We start from the raw sequence: 10,467 nt of genomic DNA on the forward strand, positions 1-10,467 counted from the left end.
TTTCTTGGTTGAAAACAGATCAGATTTTGATGGGTCGTACAAGTGAGTGGTGTACCTTTATGACGTTTACAAAAAGCAGCTGATTCGTCTGAGCAGTTGTAGTAGTTCTTACTAAAGGGAGCATGGCACTGCTGAGGTGTCAAACTAGAGCTTGATAAATAGTAAGAAGCCATGCTCAGGACTTTGTCAGCAATTCAAAGACAGGTGAAAAGGTGTGTGGGTAAAATGAAGCTTTTCACTTTCGGCTTTGTACTGTGAATGTACCGTGTTTGGCATGGCAGCTTAAGGAAAACTAAAAAATTGGGTCTATAATAAGTTAATTGCAGTTTTAAATATAATGGCAGCGGTGGGATTTGAACCCACGCCTCCGAAGAGACTGGAGCCTTAATCCAGCGCCTTAGACCGCTCGGCCACACTACCATGAAGCAAATTTTACCAAAGCCCCATTTGTTAAAGAGTGTGTGAGATGAAGACTTCAACATAAAAAAATTTGGCTCAAAAAGTTCCATGGCGGCAAGATACCAAAGAATGAACGCACAGACGAGCGGTTAGATTTCTGTTGCAAAAGATGTACTGCGTTGGCCGGGAATCGAACCCGGGTCAACTGCTTGGAAGGCAGCTATGCTCACCACTATACCACCAACGCACAAGTTAGAATGGTATCCATGTTGCACAATGACTAAGGGCATCTAGACCTGTTTTTGTTCTTTCTTGGTTGAAAACAGATCAGATTGTGACAGGTAAAAAGGTGTGTGGGTAAAAAGAAGCTTTTCACCTTCGGCTGTGTACTGTGAATGTACCGTGTTTGGCATGGCAGCTTAAGGAAAACAAAAAAATCGGGTCTATAATAAGTTAATTGCAGTTTTAAATATAATGGCAGCGGTGGGATTTGAACCCACGCCTCCGAAGAGACTGGAGCCTTAATCCAGCGCCTTAGACCGCTCGGCCACACTACCTAGCAGATCGCAGCAGCAAACGATCCTTCGGATTTTAAATAAATGAGATGTGCACATAATGAACGCGGCGTTAAATTTCATTAAAAACATCAGTTGTTCCATCAGGTACTGAAGTTCATAATGATAGGGGTGGGATTCTAACCCACGACTCCAGAGAGACTGGAATTTAAATCCAGCCTTTTAGACTGCTTGGCCACACTACCATGAAGCAAATTTGACCAAAGCCCCATTTGTTAAAGAGTGTTTGAGATGAAGACTTCAACATAAAAAAATTTGGCTCAAAAGGTTCCATGGCGGCAAGATACCAAAGAATGAACGCACAGACGAGCGGTTAGATTTCTGTTGCAAAAGATGTACTGCGTTGGCCGGGAATCGAACCCGGGTCAACTGCTTGGAAGGCAGCTATGCTCACCACTATACCACCAACGCACAAGTTAGGAAGGTATCCATGTTGCACAATGACTAAGGGCATCTAGACCTGTTTTTGCTCTTTCTTGGTTGAAAACAGATCAGATTTTGATGGGTCGTACAAGTGAGTGGTGTACCTTTATGACGTTTACAAAAAGCAGCTGATTCGTCTGAGCAGTTGTAGTAGTTCTTACTAAAGGGAGCATGGCACTGCTGAGGTGTCAAACTAGAGCTTGATAAATAGTGAGAAGCCATGCTCAGGACTTTGTCAGCAATTCAAAGACAGGTGAAAAGGTGTGTGGGTAAAATGAAGCTTTTCACTTTCGGCTTTGTACTGTGAATGTACCGTGTTTGGCATGGCAGCTTAAGGAAAACTAAAAAATTGGGTCTATAATAAGTTAATTGCAGTTTTAAATATAATGGCAGCGGTGGGATTTGAACCCACGCCTCCGAAGAGACTGGAGCCTTAATCCAGCGCCTTAGACCGCTCGGCCACACTACCATGAAGCAAATTTTACCAAAGCCCCATTTGTTAAAGAGTGTTTGAGATGAAGACTTCAACATAAAAAAATTTGGCTCAAAAGGTTCCATGGCGGCAAGATACCAAAGAATGAACGCACAGACGAGCGGTTAGATTTCTGTTGCAAAAGATGTACTGCGTTGGCCGGGAATCGAACCCGGGTCAACTGCTTGGAAGGCAGCTATGCTCACCACTATACCACCAACGCACAAGTAAGGAAGGTATCCATGTTGCACAATGACTAAGGGCATCTAGACCTGTTTTTGCTCTTTCTTGGTTGAAAACAGATCAGATTTTGATGGGTCGTACAAGTGAGTGGTGTACCTTTATGACGTTTACAAAAAGCAGCTGATTCGTCTGAGCAGTTGTAGTAGTTCTTACTAAAGGGAGCATGGCACTGCTGAGGTGTCAAACTAGAGCTTGATAAATAGTGAGAAGCCATGCTCAGGACTTTGTCAGCAATTCAAAGACAGGTGAAAAGGTGTGTGGGTAAAATGAAGCTTTTCACTTTCGGCTTTGTACTGTGAATGTACCGTGTTTGGCATGGCAGCTTAAGGAAAACTAAAAAATTGGGTCTATAATAAGTTAATTGCAGTTTTAAATATAATGGCAGCGGTGGGATTTGAACCCACGCCTCCGAAGAGACTGGAGCCTTAATCCAGCGCCTGAGACCGCTCGGCCACACTACCATGAAGCAAATTTTACCAAAGCCCCATTTGTTAAAGAGTGTATGAGATGAAGACTTCAACATAAAAAAATTTGGCTCAAAAAGTTCCATGGCGGCAAGATACCAAAGAATGAACGCACAGACGAGCGGTTAGATTTCTGTTGCAAAAGATGTACTGCGTTGGCCGGGAATCGAACCCGGGTCAACTGCTTGGAAGGCAGCTATGCTCACCACTATACCACCAACGCACAAGTTAGAATGGTATCCATGTTGCACAATGACTAAGGGCATCTAGACCTGTTTTTGTTCTTTCTTGGTTGAAAACAGATCAGATTGTGACAGGTAAAAAGGTGTGTGGGTAAAAAGAAGCTTTTCACCTTCGGCTGTGTACTGTGAATGTACCGTGTTTGGCATGGCAGCTTAAGGAAAACAAAAAAATCGGGTCTATAATAAGTTAATTGCAGTTTTAAATATAATGGCAGCGGTGGGATTTGAACCCACGCCTCCGAAGAGACTGGAGCCTTAATCCAGCGCCTTAGACCGCTCGGCCACACTACCTAGCAGATCGCAGCAGCAAACGATCCTTCGGATTTTAAATAAATGAGATGTGCACATAATGAACGCGGCGTTAAATTTCATTAAAAACATCAGTTGTTCCATCAGGTACTGAAGTTCATAATGATAGGGGTGGGATTCTAACCCACGACTCCAGAGAGACTGGAATTTAAATCCAGCCTTTTAGACTGCTTGGCCACACTACCATGAAGCAAATTTGACCAAAGCCCCATTTGTTAAAGAGTGTTTGAGATGAAGACTTCAACATAAAAAAATTTGGCTCAAAAGGTTCCATGGCGGCAAGATACCAAAGAATGAACGCACAGACGAGCGGTTAGATTTCTGTTGCAAAAGATGTACTGCGTTGGCCGGGAATCGAACCCGGGTCAACTGCTTGGAAGGCAGCTATGCTCACCACTATACCACCAACGCACAAGTTAGGAAGGTATCCATGTTGCACAATGACTAAGGGCATCTAGACCTGTTTTTGCTCTTTCTTGGTTGAAAACAGATCAGATTTTGATGGGTCGTACAAGTGAGTGGTGTACCTTTATGACGTTTACAAAAAGCAGCTGATTCGTCTGAGCAGTTGTAGTAGTTCTTACTAAAGGGAGCATGGCACTGCTGAGGTGTCAAACTAGAGCTTGATAAATAGTGAGAAGCCATGCTCAGGACTTTGTCAGCAATTCAAAGACAGGTGAAAAGGTGTGTGGGTAAAATGAAGCTTTTCACTTTCGGCTTTGTACTGTGAATGTACCGTGTTTGGCATGGCAGCTTAAGGAAAACTAAAAAATTGGGTCTATAATAAGTTAATTGCAGTTTTAAATATAATGGCAGCGGTGGGATTTGAACCCACGCCTCCGAAGAGACTGGAGCCTTAATCCAGCGCCTTAGACCGCTCGGCCACACTACCATGAAGCAAATTTTACCAAAGCCCCATTTGTTAAAGAGTGTTTGAGATGAAGACTTCAACATAAAAAAATTTGGCTCAAAAGGTTCCATGGCGGCAAGATACCAAAGAATGAACGCACAGACGAGCGGTTAGATTTCTGTTGCAAAAGATGTACTGCGTTGGCCGGGAATCGAACCCGGGTCAACTGCTTGGAAGGCAGCTATGCTCACCACTATACCACCAACGCACAAGTTAGGAAGGTATCCATGTTGCACAATGACTAAGGGCATCTAGACCTGTTTTTGCTCTTTCTTGGTTGAAAACAGATCAGATTTTGATGGGTCGTACAAGTGAGTGGTGTACCTTTATGACGTTTACAAAAAGCAGCTGATTCGTCTGAGCAGTTGTAGTAGTTCTTACTAAAGGGAGCATGGCACTGCTGAGGTGTCAAACTAGAGCTTGATAAATAGTGAGAAGCCATGCTCAGGACTTTGTCAGCAATTCAAAGACAGGTGAAAAGGTGTGTGGGTAAAATGAAGCTTTTCACTTTCGGCTTTGTACTGTGAATGTACCGTGTTTGGCATGGCAGCTTAAGGAAAACTAAAAAATTGGGTCTATAATAAGTTAATTGCAGTTTTAAATATAATGGCAGCGGTAGGATTTGAACCCACGCCTCCGAAGAGACTGGAGCCTTAATCCAGCGCCTTAGACCGCTCGGCCACACTACCATGAAGCAAATTTTACCAAAGCCCCATTTGTTAAAGAGTGTGTGAGATGAAGACTTCAACATAAAAAAATTTGGCTCAAAAAGTTCCATGGCGGCAAGATACCAAAGAATGAACGCACAGACGAGCGGTTAGATTTCTGTTGCAAAAGATGTACTGCGTTGGCCGGGAATCGAACCCGGGTCAACTGCTTGGAAGGCAGCTATGCTCACCACTATACCACCAACGCACAAGTTAGAATGGTATCCATGTTGCACAATGACTAAGGGCATCTAGACCTGTTTTTGTTCTTTCTTGGTTGAAAACAGATCAGATTGTGACAGGTAAAAAGGTGTGTGGGTAAAAAGAAGCTTTTCACCTTCGGCTGTGTACTGTGAATGTACCGTGTTTGGCATGGCAGCTTAAGGAAAACAAAAAAATCGGGTCTATAATAAGTTAATTGCAGTTTTAAATATAATGGCAGCGGTGGGATTTGAACCCACGCCTCCGAAGAGACTGGAGCCTTAATCCAGCGCCTTAGACCGCTCGGCCACACTACCTAGCAGATCGCAGCAGCAAACGATCCTTCGGATTTTAAATAAATGAGATGTGCACATAATGAACGCGGCGTTAAATTTCATTAAAAACATCAGTTGTTCCATCAGGTACTGAAGTTCATAATGATAGGGGTGGGATTCTAACCCACGACTCCAGAGAGACTGGAATTTAAATCCAGCCTTTTAGACTGCTTGGCCACACTACCATGAAGCAAATTTGACCAAAGCCCCATTTGTTAAAGAGTGTTTGAGATGAAGACTTCAACATAAAAAAATTTGGCTCAAAAGGTTCCATGGCGGCAAGATACCAAAGAATGAACGCACAGACGAGCGGTTAGATTTCTGTTGCAAAAGATGTACTGCGTTGGCCGGGAATCGAACCCGGGTCAACTGCTTGGAAGGCAGCTATGCTCACCACTATACCACCAACGCACAAGTTAGGAAGGTATCCATGTTGCACAATGACTAAGGGCATCTAGACCTGTTTTTGCTCTTTCTTGGTTGAAAACAGATCAGATTTTGATGGGTCGTACAAGTGAGTGGTGTACCTTTATGACGTTTACAAAAAGCAGCTGATTCGTCTGAGCAGTTGTAGTAGTTCTTACTAAAGGGAGCATGGCACTGCTGAGGTGTCAAACTAGAGCTTGATAAATAGTAAGAAGCCATGCTCAGGACTTTGTCAGCAATTCAAAGACAGGTGAAAAGGTGTGTGGGTAAAATGAAGCTTTTCACTTTCGGCTTTGTACTGTGAATGTACCGTGTTTGGCATGGCAGCTTAAGGAAAACTAAAAAATTGGGTCTATAATAAGTTAATTGCAGTTTTAAATATAATGGCAGCGGTGGGATTTGAACCCACGCCTCCGAAGAGACTGGAGCCTTAATCCAGCGCCTTAGACCGCTCGGCCACACTACCATGAAGCAAATTTTACCAAAGCCCCATTTGTTAAAGAGTGTGTGAGATGAAGACTTCAACATAAAAAAATTTGGCTCAAAAAGTTCCATGGCGGCAAGATACCAAAGAATGAACGCACAGACGAGCGGTTAGATTTCTGTTGCAAAAGATGTACTGCGTTGGCCGGGAATCGAACCCGGGTCAACTGCTTGGAAGGCAGCTATGCTCACCACTATACCACCAACGCACAAGTTAGAATGGTATCCATGTTGCACAATGACTAAGGGCATCTAGACCTGTTTTTGTTCTTTCTTGGTTGAAAACAGATCAGATTGTGACAGGTAAAAAGGTGTGTGGGTAAAAAGAAGCTTTTCACCTTCGGCTGTGTACTGTGAATGTACCGTGTTTGGCATGGCAGCTTAAGGAAAACAAAAAAATCGGGTCTATAATAAGTTAATTGCAGTTTTAAATATAATGGCAGCGGTGGGATTTGAACCCACGCCTCCGAAGAGACTGGAGCCTTAATCCAGCGCCTTAGACCGCTCGGCCACACTACCTAGCAGATCGCAGCAGCAAACGATCCTTCGGATTTTAAATAAATGAGATGTGCACATAATGAACGCGGCGTTAAATTTCATTAAAAACATCAGTTGTTCCATCAGGTACTGAAGTTCATAATGATAGGGGTGGGATTCTAACCCATGACTCCAGAGAGACTGGAATTTAAATCCAGCCTTTTAGACTGCTTGGCCACACTACCATGAAGCAAATTTGACCAAAGCCCCATTTGTTAAAGAGTGTTTGAGATGAAGACTTCAACATAAAAAAATTTGGCTCAAAAGGTTCCATGGCGGCAAGATACCAAAGAATGAACGCACAGACGAGCGGTTAGATTTCTGTTGCAAAAGATGTACTGCGTTGGCCGGGAATCGAACCCGGGTCAACTGCTTGGAAGGCAGCTATGCTCACCACTATACCACCAACGCACAAGTTAGGAAGGTATCCATGTTGCACAATGACTAAGGGCATCTAGACCTGTTTTTGCTCTTTCTTGGTTGAAAACAGATCAGATTTTGATGGGTCGTACAAGTGAGTGGTGTACCTTTATGACGTTTACAAAAAGCAGCTGATTCGTCTGAGCAGTTGTAGTAGTTCTTACTAAAGGGAGCATGGCACTGCTGAGGTGTCAAACTAGAGCTTGATAAATAGTGAGAAGCCATGCTCAGGACTTTGTCAGCAATTCAAAGACAGGTGAAAAGGTGTGTGGGTAAAATGAAGCTTTTCACTTTCGGCTTTGTACTGTGAATGTACCGTGTTTGGCATGGCAGCTTAAGGAAAACTAAAAAATTGGGTCTATAATAAGTTAATTGCAGTTTTAAATATAATGGCAGCGGTGGGATTTGAACCCACGCCTCCGAAGAGACTGGAGCCTTAATCCAGCGCCTTAGACCGCTCGGCCACACTACCATGAAGCAAATTTTACCAAAGCCCCATTTGTTAAAGAGTGTGTGAGATGAAGACTTCAACATAAAAAAATTTGGCTCAAAAAGTTCCATGGCGGCAAGATACCAAAGAATGAACGCACAGACGAGCGGTTAGATTTCTGTTGCAAAAGATGTACTGCGTTGGCCGGGAATCGAACCCGGGTCAACTGCTTGGAAGGCAGCTATGCTCACCACTATACCACCAACGCACAAGTTAGAATGGTATCCATGTTGCACAATGACTAAGGGCATCTAGACCTGTTTTTGTTCTTTCTTGGTTGAAACAGATCAGATTGTGACAGGTAAAAAGGTGTGTGGGTAAAAAGAAGCTTTTCACCTTCGGCTGTGTACTGTGAATGTACCGTGTTTGGCATGGCAGCTTAAGGAAAACAAAAAAATCGGGTCTATAATAAGTTAATTGCAGTTTTAAATATAATGGCAGCGGTGGGATTGAACCCACGCCTCCGAAGAGACTGGAGCCTTAATCCAGCGCCTTAGACCGCTCGGCCACACTACCTAGCAGATCGCAGCAGCAAACGATCCTTCGGATTTTAAATAAATGAGATGTGCACATAATGAACGCGGCGTTAATTTCATTAAAACATCAGTTGTTCCATCAGGTACTGAAGTTCATAATGATAGGGGTGGGATTCTAACCCACGACTCCAGAGAGACTGGAATTTAAATCCAGCCTTTTAGACTGCTTGGCCACACTACCATGAAGCAAATTTGACCAAAGCCCCATTTGTTAAAGAGTGTTTGAGATGAAGACTTCAACATAAAAAATTTGGCTCAAAAGGTTCCATGGCGGCAAGATACCAAGAATGAACGCACAGACGAGCGGTTAGATTTCTGTTGCAAAAGATGTACTGCGTTGGCCGGGAATCGAACCCGGGTCAACTGCTTGGAAGGCAGCTATGCTCACCACTATACCACCAACGCACAAGTTAGGAAGGTATCCATGTTGCACAATGACTAAGGGCATCTAGACCTGTTTTTTGCTCTTTCTTGGTTGAAAACAGATCAGATTTTGATGGGTCGTACAAGTGGAGTGGTGTACCTTTATGACGTTTACAAAAGCAGCTGATTCGTCTGAGCAGTTGTAGTAGTTCTTACTAAAGGGAGCATGGCACTGCTGAGGTGTCAAACTAGAGCTGATAAATAGTGAGAAGCCATGCCTCAGGACTTTTGTCAGCAATTCAAAGACAGGTGAAAAGGTTGTGTGGGTAAAATGAAGCTTTTCACTTTCGGCTTTGTACTGTGAATGTACCGTGTTTGGCATGGCCAGCTTAAGGAAAACTAAAAAATTGGGTCTATAATAAGTTAATTGCAGTTTTAATATAATGGCAGCGGTGGGATTTGAACCCCACGCCTCCGAAGAGACTGGAGCCTTAATCCAGCGCCTTAGACCGTCGGCCACACTACCTAGCAGATCGCAGCAGCAAACGATCCTTCGGATTTTAAATAAATGAGATGTGCACATAATGAACGCGGCGTTAAATTTCATTAAAAACATCAGTGTGTTCCATCAGGTACTGAAGTTTCATAATGACTAGGGGTGGGATTCTAACCCACGACTCCAGAGAGACTGGAATTTAAATCCAGCCTTTTAGACTGCTTGGCCACACTACCATGAAGCAAATTGACCCAAAGCCCCATTTGTTAAAGAGTGTTTGAGATGAAGACTTCAACATAAAAAAATTTGGCTCAAAAGGTTCCATGGCGGCAAGATACCAAAGAATGAACGCACAGACGAGGCGGTTAGATTTCTGTTTGCAAAAGATGTACTGCGGTTGGCCGGGAATCGAACCCGGGTCAACTGCTTGGAAGGCAGCTATGCTCACCACTATACCACCAACGCACAAGTTAGGAAGGTATCCATGTTGCACAATGACTAAGGGCATCTAGACCTGTTTTTGCTCTTTCTTGGTTGAAAACAGATCAGATTTTGATGGGTCGTACAAGTGAGTGGTGTACCTTTATGACGTTTACAAAAAGCAGCTGATTCGTCTGAGCAGTTGTAGTAGTTCTTACTAAAGGGAGCATGGCACTGCTGAGGTGTCAAACTAGAGCTTGATAAATAGTGAGAAGCCATGCTCAGGACTTTGTCAGCAATTCAAAGACAGGTGAAAAGGTGTGTGGGTAAAATGAAGCTTTTCACTTTCGGCTTTGTACTGTGAATGTACCGTGTTTGGCATGGCAGCTTAAGGAAAACTAAAAAATTGGGTCTATAATAAGTAATTGCAGTTTTAAATATAATTGCAGCGGTAGGATTTGAACCCACGCCTCCGAAGAGACTGGAGCCTTAATCCAGCGCCTTAGACCGCTCGGCCACACTACCATGAAGCAAATTTTACCAAAGCCCCATTTTTAAAGAGTGTGTGAGATGAAGACTTCAACATAAAAAAATTTGCTCAAAAAGTTCATGGCGGCAAGATACCAAAGAATGAACGCACAGACGAGCGGTTAGATTTCTGTTGCAAAAGATGTACTGCGCTTGGCCGGGAATCGAACCCGGGTCAACTGCTTGGAAGGCAGCTATGCTCACCACTATACCACCAACGCACAAGTTAGAATGGTATCCATGTTGCACAATGACTAAGTGGCATCTAGACCTGTTTTGTTCTTTCTTGGTTGAAAACAGATCAGATTGTTGACAGGTAAAAAGGTGTGTGGGTAAAAAGAAGCTTTTCACCTTCGGCTGTGTACTGTGAATGTACCGTGTTTGGCATGCAGCTTAAGGAAAACAAAAAAATCGGGTCTATAATAAGTTAATTGCAGTTTTAAATATAATGGCAGCGGTGGGATTTGAACCCACGCCTCCGAAGAGAT

General features: G+C 43.4%; 25 non-coding genes across 25 annotated transcripts; all 25 read right to left on the reverse strand.

The window, feature by feature from the left end:
• Positions 1 to 338: 338 nt before the first annotated feature.
• On the reverse strand, positions 339 to 420 carry trnal-aag (transfer RNA leucine (anticodon AAG)). The gene has a single exon. It is a non-coding gene; the product is annotated as a tRNA-Leu (tRNA).
• A 154-nt stretch (positions 421 to 574) lies between these two features.
• On the reverse strand, positions 575 to 646 carry trnag-ucc (transfer RNA glycine (anticodon UCC)). The gene has a single exon. It is a non-coding gene; the product is annotated as a tRNA-Gly (tRNA).
• A 228-nt stretch (positions 647 to 874) lies between these two features.
• On the reverse strand, positions 875 to 956 carry trnal-aag (transfer RNA leucine (anticodon AAG)). Its single transcript has one exon. It is a non-coding gene; the product is annotated as a tRNA-Leu (tRNA).
• Positions 957 to 1,313: 357 nt separating this feature from the next.
• trnag-ucc (transfer RNA glycine (anticodon UCC)) lies at positions 1,314 to 1,385 on the reverse strand. The gene has a single exon. It is a non-coding gene; the product is annotated as a tRNA-Gly (tRNA).
• Positions 1,386 to 1,784: 399 nt separating this feature from the next.
• On the reverse strand, positions 1,785 to 1,866 carry trnal-aag (transfer RNA leucine (anticodon AAG)). The gene has a single exon. It is a non-coding gene; the product is annotated as a tRNA-Leu (tRNA).
• A 154-nt stretch (positions 1,867 to 2,020) lies between these two features.
• trnag-ucc (transfer RNA glycine (anticodon UCC)) lies at positions 2,021 to 2,092 on the reverse strand. Its single transcript has one exon. It is a non-coding gene; the product is annotated as a tRNA-Gly (tRNA).
• A 399-nt stretch (positions 2,093 to 2,491) lies between these two features.
• On the reverse strand, positions 2,492 to 2,573 carry trnal-aag (transfer RNA leucine (anticodon AAG)). The gene has a single exon. It is a non-coding gene; the product is annotated as a tRNA-Leu (tRNA).
• A 154-nt stretch (positions 2,574 to 2,727) lies between these two features.
• On the reverse strand, positions 2,728 to 2,799 carry trnag-ucc (transfer RNA glycine (anticodon UCC)). The gene has a single exon. It is a non-coding gene; the product is annotated as a tRNA-Gly (tRNA).
• A 228-nt stretch (positions 2,800 to 3,027) lies between these two features.
• trnal-aag (transfer RNA leucine (anticodon AAG)) lies at positions 3,028 to 3,109 on the reverse strand. Its single transcript has one exon. It is a non-coding gene; the product is annotated as a tRNA-Leu (tRNA).
• A 357-nt stretch (positions 3,110 to 3,466) lies between these two features.
• trnag-ucc (transfer RNA glycine (anticodon UCC)) lies at positions 3,467 to 3,538 on the reverse strand. Its single transcript has one exon. It is a non-coding gene; the product is annotated as a tRNA-Gly (tRNA).
• Positions 3,539 to 3,937: 399 nt separating this feature from the next.
• trnal-aag (transfer RNA leucine (anticodon AAG)) lies at positions 3,938 to 4,019 on the reverse strand. The gene has a single exon. It is a non-coding gene; the product is annotated as a tRNA-Leu (tRNA).
• A 154-nt stretch (positions 4,020 to 4,173) lies between these two features.
• trnag-ucc (transfer RNA glycine (anticodon UCC)) lies at positions 4,174 to 4,245 on the reverse strand. The gene has a single exon. It is a non-coding gene; the product is annotated as a tRNA-Gly (tRNA).
• A 399-nt stretch (positions 4,246 to 4,644) lies between these two features.
• On the reverse strand, positions 4,645 to 4,726 carry trnal-aag (transfer RNA leucine (anticodon AAG)). The gene has a single exon. It is a non-coding gene; the product is annotated as a tRNA-Leu (tRNA).
• A 154-nt stretch (positions 4,727 to 4,880) lies between these two features.
• On the reverse strand, positions 4,881 to 4,952 carry trnag-ucc (transfer RNA glycine (anticodon UCC)). The gene has a single exon. It is a non-coding gene; the product is annotated as a tRNA-Gly (tRNA).
• A 228-nt stretch (positions 4,953 to 5,180) lies between these two features.
• trnal-aag (transfer RNA leucine (anticodon AAG)) lies at positions 5,181 to 5,262 on the reverse strand. The gene has a single exon. It is a non-coding gene; the product is annotated as a tRNA-Leu (tRNA).
• A 357-nt stretch (positions 5,263 to 5,619) lies between these two features.
• Positions 5,620 to 5,691, reverse strand: trnag-ucc (transfer RNA glycine (anticodon UCC)). Its single transcript has one exon. It is a non-coding gene; the product is annotated as a tRNA-Gly (tRNA).
• A 399-nt stretch (positions 5,692 to 6,090) lies between these two features.
• trnal-aag (transfer RNA leucine (anticodon AAG)) lies at positions 6,091 to 6,172 on the reverse strand. Its single transcript has one exon. It is a non-coding gene; the product is annotated as a tRNA-Leu (tRNA).
• Positions 6,173 to 6,326: 154 nt separating this feature from the next.
• trnag-ucc (transfer RNA glycine (anticodon UCC)) lies at positions 6,327 to 6,398 on the reverse strand. Its single transcript has one exon. It is a non-coding gene; the product is annotated as a tRNA-Gly (tRNA).
• Positions 6,399 to 6,626: 228 nt separating this feature from the next.
• trnal-aag (transfer RNA leucine (anticodon AAG)) lies at positions 6,627 to 6,708 on the reverse strand. The gene has a single exon. It is a non-coding gene; the product is annotated as a tRNA-Leu (tRNA).
• Positions 6,709 to 7,065: 357 nt separating this feature from the next.
• trnag-ucc (transfer RNA glycine (anticodon UCC)) lies at positions 7,066 to 7,137 on the reverse strand. The gene has a single exon. It is a non-coding gene; the product is annotated as a tRNA-Gly (tRNA).
• Positions 7,138 to 7,536: 399 nt separating this feature from the next.
• trnal-aag (transfer RNA leucine (anticodon AAG)) lies at positions 7,537 to 7,618 on the reverse strand. The gene has a single exon. It is a non-coding gene; the product is annotated as a tRNA-Leu (tRNA).
• A 154-nt stretch (positions 7,619 to 7,772) lies between these two features.
• On the reverse strand, positions 7,773 to 7,844 carry trnag-ucc (transfer RNA glycine (anticodon UCC)). Its single transcript has one exon. It is a non-coding gene; the product is annotated as a tRNA-Gly (tRNA).
• Positions 7,845 to 8,505: 661 nt separating this feature from the next.
• Positions 8,506 to 8,577, reverse strand: trnag-ucc (transfer RNA glycine (anticodon UCC)). The gene has a single exon. It is a non-coding gene; the product is annotated as a tRNA-Gly (tRNA).
• An 846-nt stretch (positions 8,578 to 9,423) lies between these two features.
• trnag-ucc (transfer RNA glycine (anticodon UCC)) lies at positions 9,424 to 9,496 on the reverse strand. The gene has a single exon. It is a non-coding gene; the product is annotated as a tRNA-Gly (tRNA).
• Positions 9,497 to 10,127: 631 nt separating this feature from the next.
• On the reverse strand, positions 10,128 to 10,200 carry trnag-ucc (transfer RNA glycine (anticodon UCC)). Its single transcript has one exon. It is a non-coding gene; the product is annotated as a tRNA-Gly (tRNA).
• Between the last annotated feature and the right edge of the window lie 267 nt (positions 10,201 to 10,467).

The sequence above is a fragment of the Denticeps clupeoides genome, unplaced genomic scaffold, assembly GCF_900700375.1.
Source record: "Denticeps clupeoides unplaced genomic scaffold, fDenClu1.1, whole genome shotgun sequence".
Classification (NCBI taxonomy): Eukaryota; Metazoa; Chordata; class Actinopteri; order Clupeiformes; family Denticipitidae; genus Denticeps; species Denticeps clupeoides.